Below are 9,073 nucleotides of genomic sequence, written 5' to 3'. Positions count from 1 at the left end.
TTCTTGAACTGGTGAGCCCTCTTCTGGCTCCCTCTCGGATCTCGAGGTGGGTGATCTAATGTCAGATCTGCAGGTAATGAAGATGTTCCGTCTCAGCATACTGGGAATACCGGAGGGGAGCGAGGGACCCAACCCCACCCAATTTGTAGAGCAATGGCTGCGGGAGCGAGCAGCAATGGTGGGCCTCACTGAACATTACAGCGTGGAAAGAGCTCACAGAGTCCCACCCCGGCACCCCATTCAAGGGGCACCGCCTAGGCCAATTATAGCGCGGATACTGAATTAAAAGACCGAGACACGATATTGTGTGCGGCCAGAGAGAATTCTCCAATAACATTTAAAAACAAAACTATTTCTCTCTATCCGGATTTCACCCTGGCTGGGCAGAAGGCGAGGGCTACGTTTCAAGACGTCAAAAAGAAACTCCGGACTCATAACTTGAAATATGCACTGTTATTCCCAGCTTGACTAAAAGTCATATATGATCAGAAAACCCTGTTCTTTGACAGTCCGGAAGAAGCAGCGGACTGGGTAGAAATTACTATGTCACCACCTGCATCGCAGCACTCCACCCAGTCTAGTCGAAGACAGCAACCCCAGTCACAGCGTGTTCGACGGGACAGAATGGAGAAGAGACGTCAGACAGGATCGGGAAGCGGAAGAAACCCTTTGCAGGAGCAGATCCTGGACAGCCAAAGAGACGCTATTTTGTCGGCAGCGGCGTTGGGGGCACATGATGCGCAATCCGTCGCAGAAACTGTGGACTCCTCTGTGGACGCTAGTGCCCACTCGGACTCTGAAAGTAGTGTGGTGCTGTTCCCCCTGGTTACCGCGCAGACTGCCAACGATTACTTGGGCTGAAGGCGGCGCTCCTCGTTATCTGCGGTGTCGAAATGTCAGATGAGTATGAACCTCTGTATGCCATGCCGAATTAGTCCACTGTATATGAATCTTTGCAAGTTTTCACGCCGGATGGTCTGGCTGCTTGATGTACAGCTGAAATGACAGGGTCTAGGCTAGAGCCCTGCGGCCAACGAACATTGAGTATAGTGCGCTGTGCGCCGGGAGGTGGTTGTTGGCCACTCCCCCCAATGCGATTGCACTTACTTATGGATATTATAGTGTTCCAGTTGTGTTTTTCTTCATGATTTGGTCCTCTAACGTTTTAAGGGGGAACCTAGTACTGGGGTGTTTAATGGGGCATACGATAGTGCCCCCCTTGTAGGGGGGCACTATCGGGATTCCAATGACGCAGCCCAATAAGTATAAATACACAACCTAGAATTTAAGAGGTCTGGGTTCCATCCATAAAAGACATAGAATCCTGGCTCAATTGAATCGCAGGAACTCACCTAATGAAAGCGGAAGCCACTAAGCTCCAAAAGAAATGGAGAGGCCAATTATTTTACACATCCTACTCTGCATTTGCACGTGAGGCAGCAATTTGGTTCAGAAACGGTTAGGAGGGATATCCATGGGTTTTGGGTGGGAACTTTAATACGGTGTTGGATATTGACCTGGATAGGTCCCTCCCCCCTTACAGGGCACGGGCAGCAGGAAGCAGGCAAAAGCTCTACAGACATGGGCGGAGGGCTGGGGTGTGGGAGACATATGGCGCAAGATGCACCCTATTGCCAAAGAATATGATTTCTTCTCAGAGCTGCATGGGCTGCATACACGAATAGATAGAATTTTTTGCTCATTGAATATATTAGCACATGCTGCTGATACCACACACCTGAGTAAAACCTACTTGGATCATAACCCATTGGAAGCTACACTGTTTTGGGGGAGGGTTCCGACACCAATATCAACTTGGAGATTGCACCCGTCACTATTGGAGGATCCGATATTCCACCATGCCCTCTCCAGGGCTATAGTTAATTACTTCACTGAAAATTCAGATACAGCTAGCACACGCCAAATTGAATGGGACGCATTTAAAACTGTGTTACGGGGGTGGCGATTAGCACGAAGGTGGGGGCACGCATTGTATTACTCGACAAACTAAAAGTAGTGGAAGATAAGATGGGTACACTAGAGCAATAGACAGTCTCAAATGATACAGGGAAGCACTGCAAGAGTTACACATAACGCACGCTGAACTTCTAGAAGAGCTTCGCACCCTGGATTACCGCTTATACACACAAAAACAACACGTGTACGCAGACAGGGCGGGCCCGATGCTTGCTAGAATTATTAAAGATGCACAGTCAGTGTCACCTATCCTCGAAATAAATACCCTGTAGGGCGCTTCTGTGAGCACCCAGTTGGAAATTAACACTGCCTTTCGGAAATATTATGAACGGCTATAGGCGCCCTCGGTAGAGGCTGGAGATGACGAATACGAGTCATTCTTTGAAGATCTGCAACTTCCACAAATACTTAGTGATTACGTTACAGATATGAAAAGGCCTGTCACTGGTATGGAAATAAAAGCAGCGATCAAAGATCTCCCACGTAATAAAGCGCCAGGCAATGAGGTTTGCCTGTAGAATTCTATGCCGCTTATCCAGAATTGTTGGTTCCCCACCTACAGGGCTTGTATCAGGCGGCATGTGATGACGGCTCCCTCCCACTCACCACATTACAGGCAACTGTGATCTCGCTCCCGAAACCGGGAAGGGACAGTAAAGAAATGGCAGGTTACCGCCCCCTCTCACTTCTTAACACGGACTATAAGATACTGAGTAAATTGCTAGCAAACAGACTTCTACAATACATCCCTCGACTGATACATACAGATCAGTGCGGATTTGTACCGGGTAGATGTACAGCTCTCAATATTAGGAGACTTCATCAGGTAATGTCACATACACCCGCCGATGCCCACTCACGGGGCTGCATCTCCCTGGACCTACGCCAGGCATTTGACTCCCTGATATGGCGATATATTTTGAATACACTACCCAAGTTTGGAATACTGGTAGAGTATATGCAATGGGTGTGGCTGCTATATATGAACCCGACAGCGCGTGCACGCACGGGTGCCCATATCTCACAACAATACCAGATAGCTCGAGGCACCAGACAGGGGTGCCCACTCTCACCATTACTATTTATTGTAGCCTCTCCTACTTAAGCTCCGTAGCTCGGAAGCCCACAGAGGAATACGAATGCAGGGAGAGGTACATGTCATCTCGGCGTACGCGGACAACCTCATCCTATATTTTAACAACCTGGATGAGACCTACGACCCTATCCCCACTCTATTCAACTCATTCTAAAAGCTCTCAGGGCTTTCTATCGATGAAAACAAATCCTATGTATACTTTTTTAAAGATATGGCCAGGGCAGTACCAATTAGCTTTGGACACTGGACGTTTCAAACAGCACCCGTTACCTTTAAGTATTTAGGTGTCCAGATATATCGAGATGTGGATGATATGCTAGATGGCAATATAACTTGTGCTACAACACTTAGGCAGCGGGTGCGGTTCTGGACCTCGCTGCCTATATCGGTGCCGGGGCGTGCTGCCATTACTAAAATGGTAGTGCTCCAGAGGCTGTTATATTACTTTGTTAATATACCTATCATAATTCCACTTCCGATGTTTAAACTACTGGAGACCCTATTAATTGAGTTGATATGGGGCTCGGGACGCAGACGCATAGGCCTTCCTAAAATGCAGCTGACTACAAGGCAGGGTGGACTGGGAATTCTGGACCTGCGAGCTTATTGCTATGCAGGCCAGCTGCAATGGTTGGCATATTGGACTGCAGGCCGTAACTTACGAGAAATTGCTTTGACTTCCCAGGCATGGGAAAGAGGGGAACTACATGCGCTGTTACTGCCAGGCAGCAAAATCCCTTTGTCGGCGCCGCCACTCCTGAGGACGACTTTGTTATACTGGAAGAAGGCAACGCGATACACAAAAATACTGGCGCCTTACGCTCCCAACATACCCCTGTTGGGACTCACTCTGCCATCGGGGTCGGTGTCCCTTAGGCATATAGCGGCATGGGTGGAATCGGGGGTGAACACAGTAGGCACTTTCTTTTCCAACGGGATTTTAATAAATCACAATGCATTTGTGAGAAAAACGGGAGTGCCGCGCAGGTTATTTCTGCTTTGTGCACACATCGCTCGCTATGTCAGTAACAGTATGGGCCCCGGGGGGTGAGGAGCCACCAACACACGCACTGACACACATGCAATATCTGATGGGCAACGGTAGCCATTTGACAAAATGGATATACCGGGGTATCGGTACACACACTTTAGTGTCACTTCAGATGGCTTGTGAAATGTGGAACACGGATATTGGTCGTGCGCGTTTATGGATAGGGAGTGAGCATCACTGCTGGAACACCCCACGGAAGATATCAAGGAATCCAAAGTTTAAGTTTAAACAGCTAATGATTGTTCACCGCGCGTATCTGACTCCGCACAAACTGAGTTTAATGTTTCCAGATGTACCGGATAGTTGCCCCCGCTGTCGCTCCTCAAATGCGGGTCTACTACATATGCTATGGGACTGCCCGAGGTTGAACCACTACTGGTTATCGGTGCAAGACATGGTGCATGCAGTAGCCCCTATACGGAATATTAGAACACAGGAATATTGTTTACTGGGATTAGGACCTATGGGGAAAGAAGGGAAGCCCTGCCCGCAAATTTGCTAACCTGGCACTGAGTTTAGCTAAGAGGAACATTACCATGAGGCGGAAGGCTACTAGATCGCCCTCAGTAATAGACTGGTACAATGAGGTGCTCAGATGGGGTAGAGCAGAGGGAGCAGAACTTAAGCGGGAGGAGAACAGGGGGCTGCGAAAGATACCCATTGCTGGAATGGAACAATATGATGGAAGAATTTGCTGCCTTAGATTTGCAGACGTAGAAGCAGGACCCACACATAAATGTTCGGGGCTGGGTCATACTGATGGGAAGAATCCAGTATGAGGTGACCTAGATGTTGCATGTATTGTTCAAGACTGGGAACGTAAATGTGCCAATATGCATAATTGAGTTCTACTGTGCTGGTGACCGGTGACCATGTATACTAGCACTCGACTGAGTCCGGGGAGGGAGGGAGAATTACTTGTTTGATTTGCAATGTAAGGTAACAGATGATAACCACTGTTTCTGTGACTTATGCAGCTGTGAAAATCAATAAAATTATATTACAAAAAAAAAAAATTAAGATGTTCCGTCTCAGGTATGCCATACTCGGTTTTCAAGTGCTCAAATGGAAAGGAACCGTCCGCATCAACGAAGTACCCAATGGACCTATAGCCAGCCTGTTGCCAAGCCTGAAAGGCCGTGAGGTGGAGACCCAGGTTTAAGTCTGGGTTATCTATGATGGGCATGAGGGCTGAGGGAAAGTAAGTTATGTAGCCAGACTATCCCCAAACTGCAAGGGAAGCCCTGGTGATTGGTGAAGAGCAGAGCCCCCACGCCCTGTGTTTCAGTTGTAGCCAGTGTATCTACCACACGTGTACCCCACCACCGCTCGATCAATGAGGCACCAGTGATTCTTGGATTCCGGATGGCTCGATTCCACCAGGAAGCAGAGTTCCATCGCCTGGTAGTAGTGTAGAAGCCTAGGGACCCCCAGGCCTTCCTCTCCTGCAGGGCGACAGATCAAATCGCAGCACATAGGTGGGCATTTGTTTCCACAGACAAAGCGGTTCAGCTCCTCTAGCATGGATTTGAGCAGTCCCACAGGTGGCCCCACTGGAAGAACTTGGAATAAAAAAATAATATGGCGGGGGGGATAGTGGGCATCTCTGGCGAGTCCCTCTAATGATTGGAAAGGGGGCAGATAGTAGCCCTTTGACCCAGATCCTGCGGTAGGGTTGCTGTATCAACTAAGAACCCATATGCTAGTGTCAAGGCCAAAGTGGACCAGGGCAGCTTCTAGTTACGGCCAGTAAACTCTAACAAAAACGTTCTCAGCGTCTACTGCATCACCTTCCAGCGGGAGCGAGTGGCCTCATCCAATAGATGTAGCATTCTCTTGGTATTATCTCCGCACTGTCGGTGGAGGATGAACCCAGATTGGTCCACCAGTATGTCTCCATTCTATCAAAGGGGTGCTTTAGAGTTTGGTGATCTAGCATTTCAACCAGTTTATGCACCCTTTGCCATCGATACTGAGAAGCGTGCAGTATTGGGTTGGGTCTGACTTTTTAGATGTTTCTTTCTATATCTACACACCCATGTTGGGATTCCTCTAGAAGACAATGAGGGGGTAGAGGCGTGTCGCCAGGATGCCCTTGAATAGTTTGGCATCTATGTTTATAAGCAAGCAATATGGGGCAGTAGGAGCCCCCTAAGAGTGTTTAGGGCATGCATATCTCGTTGGTACTAGTTGGTGGGCTAACCAATAACTCTACTTGTGTGGAGAAAGTAAGCCTCCCTCTGTAGAAGTCGCATGTCCCTTTGAGCTTTGTAACCCGGACCTTTCCTCACCCCCGCCCCCATACAAATGTAGCAGAACTGTTTTCTATATCTTGTAAAATGTTCTTTGGGATGGTCAGCAGGAAACACATCATTGAACCTAGAAGCATGTTCATTTTTAGGTCTCGGCCTGACGTAAGCAGCGCATGCGCTGCTCTCGTCTTACGAGACTTCTTGGAATCGATACGATTCCACAAGCCTCGTCTCAGCTCCGCCTTAAGTTTTGATTTGTGCACGTCGTTTTGCGTCACGAATTATGCCAAAGGCAGTACAATGATTGCACTGAAGGCATGTCAATAGGCACTTGTTGCCACCCTGTCTCCTTTAAGCCCCACCCAGTGTCTCCTAATTAGCCACTACGCACTTTTGTGTGATCATTCCCCTTTGGCAAAGGCAGCGCGTGTTTATAATTGCATCGCGCTTTCACTTTAAGTGAAAGCGCAATGCAATTATAAACACGCGGCTGCCTTTGCCAAAGCAGAGAGCTCTTTATGTATTTTTTCTCTTCCGTTGCACATTTGTGGGAAAATCTCACGTTGAAAGGTATGCTTTATACAGCCGCTCCATCACATGTGCATTTACCTCCTTACCACAGTACACAAATAAACTTTTCCTAGCCTTCTCCTTTTTCTAAAGTAATTATCGTGATCGGAAAACATGCTGAAATCGACAAAACGTGGGCAGAAACAGGAAAGCAGGCGCAGCTCTGTTCAGATTCACTTACCTGAGAGGATACGGCAAAAGAGCTGTAAAAGCAATCTGCGAATGTTAATGTATAAGAAGTTGTGTAATGCACGGGTGCACATACATCAAACTGGAGGTGTTCACTGGTCAGTCCAGAACTCTACGAATTGAGTGCTTTGCTGTCCCATGGGGGTTCCCCGTGAAGCCCTCTGCAAGGTTTAACTTACAGAAGCAGCTGACCCAAGGACAACAGCCTGTGAGAGGGCACATCCGGATATTAGTCCGAGGAAGAACGCATCTGCAGTTTCATTTCCGCTTCCTACTAGCACCTTTCAGACCAGCGTCAATCGGGGGCAATCATTTTAAGCACGAAGCAGTGGATTTATTCAAAGTTACCAGCAGATTACTTTACAACATTGTGTGTTCCTGGCCTTTGACACAAAGTATTCTGGGAGTTGTAGTACGGGCTGCAGAAAGTTCCAAATCACAGTAGTGTGTAGGAGAACGCTTTAGTTTCCCGATTTACTTTGCCTTCCATGTTTTTGATTTTCCATTCTGGTGCTTGTGATCCAGATGTTAAAATTGGACACCTCGTTTCTGAGGCAAAATTGGATACACAGAACTGTCCAAAAGGCGAGGGTTACCTTACTCTGGACTCTTGGGTTTCTCTACTACTCACGCTCTACTACTCTCGCTCTACTACTCTCGCTCTACTACTCACGCTCTACTACTCACGCTCTACTACTCACGCTCTACTACTCACTCTCTACTACTCTCTACTTACGCTCTACTACTCACGCTCTACTACTCACGCTCTACTACTCACAACTACTCTCTACTACTCACAACTACTCTCTACTACTCACAACTACTCTCTACTACTCACTCTCCTATTCACAACTACTCTCTACTACTAACTCTCTACTACTAACTCTCTACTACTAACTCTCTACTCACTCTACTACTCTCACTATTCTCTACTACTCAACTACTCTCACTATTCTCTACTACTCAACTACTCTCACTATTCTCTACTACTCAACTACTCTCACTATTCTCTACTACTCAACTACTCACTATTCTCTACCTACTCTCACTATTCTCTACTACTCAACTACTCTCTACTCCTCACTCTACTACTCCCTCTCTACTCCTCTCTACTCACTCTACTACTCTCTACTCCGCACTCTCTACTACTCTCTACTACTCACTCTACTACTCACTCTCTACTACTCTCTCTACTCTCTACTCCTCTATACTCTCTACTCCTCACTCTCTACTACTCTACTCCTCACTCTACACTAGTCTCTAATACTCACTGTCTACTACTCACTCTCTACTACTTACTCTCTACTACTCACTCTCTACTTCTCTCTACTACTCACTCTTGACTACTCACTCTTTCTACTACTCACTCTCTACTACTCGCTCTACTACTCTCTCTACTACTCACTCTCCACTACTCTCTCTACTCTCTACTACTCACTCTCTACCTCTCTCTCTACTACTCTCTACTTCTCTACGCGCACACATATGCACACATATATATATATATATAAATATGTATATATATGCATGTGTATATATACATACATATACAAAACATATATATACACATCTACATATCTACTTAAATACAAATATAAATGCATGCATACATATATGCATACATATGCATGTTATGTACATGAAAGTTTGAAAAACACTAATAAAAGCAAAGCTAAAAAGCCACCTAATTAGAAACAGAATTGCTTTAACTTAAACGAGGGCGAGACCTATTGCATTTTCAATGCTTGTTATAGATTGTACCCTCCTCCAAATTGATAGCTGTAAATTAGAACAGAGTATGGATTCCACTTTTATCATGTCTAGTAATGGTGTTCAAGGCCCTGATAGATATATATCCCTAGGTTTTTAAAATGCGCCCACTTCCATTTGAAGGTTTTCTGGTTGTTTCGGGTAGGTGTGCCTGGAAGTGCTTCACAT

This window comes from Triturus cristatus, chromosome 1_1 (genome assembly GCF_964204655.1).
Source record: "Triturus cristatus chromosome 1_1, aTriCri1.1, whole genome shotgun sequence".
In the NCBI taxonomy this organism is placed as follows: Eukaryota; Metazoa; Chordata; class Amphibia; order Caudata; family Salamandridae; genus Triturus; species Triturus cristatus.
Note: the sequence above shows the minus strand (reverse complement) of the source record.